This window comes from Petaurus breviceps, unplaced genomic scaffold (genome assembly GCF_028583685.1).
Source record: "Petaurus breviceps papuanus isolate PSGF00001 unplaced genomic scaffold, PetGlider_PUasm1.0 38, whole genome shotgun sequence".
Lineage (NCBI taxonomy): Eukaryota > Metazoa > Chordata > Mammalia > Diprotodontia > Petauridae > Petaurus > Petaurus breviceps.
Genome location: NW_027186304.1, coordinates 11531740 through 11535317, shown reverse-complemented (window position 1 = coordinate 11535317; position 3578 = coordinate 11531740).

Sequence of the window (3578 nt, the reverse complement as noted above, 5' to 3'; positions counted from 1 at the left end):
ATAATTGCTAGCATATTCTCTCCCCCATAATATTGTGAACTCCCTCAAGGAGAGTGACTGTATTTTGCCTCCGTTTTTACCCACAATGCCTGGAACAAAGAAGGCACTTAATAAATGATTATTGACCAAAGGAATGACCACCTTGACTGATAATCCAATCACACAGTTTCCCAGAAGTGAGTCACTCAACCTCTTACAGTGGCTAAAAAACCAGTGTTATGGTTGGGGAAATAGTCTTCATCCACCAAGCTACAAAGTTGGACACTCCAGAAAATTCCAAGAATAAAAAGAAGGGAACACCTTTCAAGATTTCCGATGCCTATTACATTTCTTGGTATATAATAGGCACTTAGTAAATGTTTTTTAAAATAATTGAATTGAACATGCACATTCCTCATAAGAATGGGAGAACTAAAATGGCACACAGTTTAGAAAATCAGAAGGAAATAATTTTAGAACATTTATTTTTTTCTTTACAATGTTTCTATATTGAATAGATTTTTGGTAGTTTGTTATTTGCTCTGAGAGAAAACTAGAATTCTTCATATCATACATCTGCAAATTTATTTAAAAGCTTAGATGAACATATGGAACTAGTTCCATTTCTAAGTAACTTACACATTCTAGAAAATCATTATTGCAATCCTAAACAGATGGAATGGCAAAAAAAAAAAAGGACTGATTATTAGGACAGACTTCTAATTGCAAGTTTATTTTTTATCTTAACTGCCTGTCAAAATCTAAGTGGTTCATCAGGCAAGGAGAATCAGTAAATCACACAAAGTAAATAGTTCTAATGTTAGTATGAGAAATCTTAGTATCATATCTAAGAAGGAATGTAATGATGACTCAAGGCAAAAAACCCTTTTCCACAGGAATTTTCCCACATTGGCTTTTTCTGAATTTCCACATGCAAAAATGTGAAAGGGAGAGAAAAATATCTAGGTTTTTTGGCTTTGATAGTGACAGAATATAAATTATAAAGAGTCCATATCAATACAGACTTTTTAAATTTGCATAAACAAAATATTTAATTTTTACTTGTTTAAAAATGTTGAGATGAATCTTCCCTCCCTCTTCAATTCCTTTCCCCTCTACCATATGGAGATACAAAGAAGCAATATGGCCTACTTTTAACTGAGAGAAGAGTTTCCAATTACACTGAAGGAAGATAAAATTATGAATCCACCGCATGTGAAGGCATACCCTCAAAGCAATATAAAATCCATTTCTTAATGTTTGCTCTCTCTATATATTTATGTTCATATGTATGTGTATGTTTGTATGTATCTATGTATGTGTGTGTGTGTATGTACACTGGTACCTGTGGCAGCATACATACTTCTTGACACACAAAGGCCAAAGACAAAGCAAAAGTTCAGTGGAGAGACCCTGTTGTACCTGGGTGAGAGAAGAGCACAGTCTGGCCCGAGCCCTGGAGCAGTAAAGGTATCAGCAAAGGTGGCAGTGGTGATGGTGGCAGCGGTAGCAGCAACAACAGCAACAGCTGATTCCAGAGATTCAGCTTCACAGTTGATGTGGGGGGATCAAGCAGCTGATCATAGGAAAAATGCAGGGATCTCTTTACTGGCACTGAGTCAGGATTCTCTTGCTTTGCCCTGCTTGGATCTGGGTTGCAGTCTTGGGTGGTGGTCCTGTGGTGAGGAGGAGTGCTGGTGTTGCAGAACTTGTGGTGGCTTAGAAGAGGGAGTCTTCCTCATAGTTCTGAGGCAGAAAAGAGTGTTTGTGGTGACTCACAGATGAGGCCACAGGTCAGGAGAGGAGGAAACACATCTCCTTTGATTATATCACCTTAGAAGAACTGAAAATTTGCAGTTGCTGAGAAGCAGCTCTGACAACAACTGTGCAAAACCCCAGAAATTTAGGACAGAGCACTCTCTACTCTGAAAGGAGAGTCCTACCTTAGCAAAGAACTCAAAAGTCAAGTAATTGGCTGGGGAAATGAGGAAACAGAGGGAAAAATCAGACTATAGAATCTTTCTTTGGTGACAAAGAAAAACAAATCATTCAACCAGAAGATAGCAAAGTCAAAATTCCTTCATCAAAAGTTTCCAAGAAAGATATGAATTGGTCACAGTCAATGGAGGAGCTCAACAGGGATTTTGAAAATCAAGGAAGAGAAAATCAAGGGGAAAAATTGGGAAGAGAAATGAGAGTGATGCAAGAAAATAATGAAAAACAAGTCAGCAGTTCACTGGAGGAGACCCAAAATACAGAAGAAAATAACACCTTAAAAAAAATAGACTGACTCAAATGACAAAATAAAGTCAAAGAGTCAATGAGGAGAAGAATGCCTTAAAAAGCAGAATTGGCTAAATGGAGAAGGAGTTCCAACAGCTCACTAAAGAAAATAATTCCTTCAAAATTAGAATGAAGTAAATGGAAGCTAATGATGTTATGAGAAATTAAGATACTATAAAACAGACCCAAAAGAATGAAAAAAATAGAAGACAATGTAAAATATCTCACTAGAAAAAAACACTCACCTGGACAAGAGATCCGGGAGAGATAATTTAAAAATTATTGAACTCCCTCTAAGTCATTATAAAAAAAAGAGCCTAGACATCATCTATCAAGAAATTATCAAGGAAAACTTCCCTGATATTCTAGAACCAGGGAGTAAAAAATAAATTGAAAGAATCCACTGATCACCTGTTGCAAATGATCCCCAAAAGAAAACTCCTAGAAATATTAGAGCCAAATTCCAGAGTTCCCAGGTGAAGGAGAAAATATTACAAGCAGCAAGGAACAAACAGCTACAGTATCTTGGATACACAATGAGGATAACACAAGATCTAGCAGCTTCTACATTAAGGGATCAAAGTGCTTAGAACATGATATTCTGGAGATCAAAGGAGCTAGGATTAAAATCAAGAATCACTTACCCATGGAGTAGCTAGGTGGCACAGTGAATAGAGCACCAACCTTGGAGTCAGGAGGACCTGAGTTCAAGTCCGGCCTCAGACACCTAACACTTACTATCTGTGTGTCCTTTGGCAAGTCACTTAACTCCAATTTCCTAGCCTCCCCCCCCCCATCAAAAAACAAAAGACCAAAAAAAAAAAAAAGAGAGAATCACCTACCTATCAAAACTGAGCATAATACTTCAGGGGAAATATGGATGTTCAATGAAATATACGACTTTCAAGCATTCTTGATGAAAAGACCAGAGGTGAACAGAAAATTTGACTTTCAAATACAAGAAAAAAGAGAAGCATGAAAAGGTAAACAGGAAAGAGAAATCATAAGGAACTTATTAAAGTTGAACTGTTTACATTTCTACATGGAAAGACAATATTTGTTACTCATGAGACTTTTCTCAGTGTTAGGATAGCTGAAGGGAATGTGTGTGTGTGCATGTGCACATTTGTATACACACATATATTTGTATATTTAAATAGGTATATATGTGTTTATGTGTGTATATGTATATATGTATATATATAGACAGAGGGCACATGTGAAGGAATGATCCTAAAAAATAAAATTCAGGTGTTAGAGAGGAATATATTGGGAGAATTATAAAAGGAGAGATAGAATAGGTTAAATTATCTCAC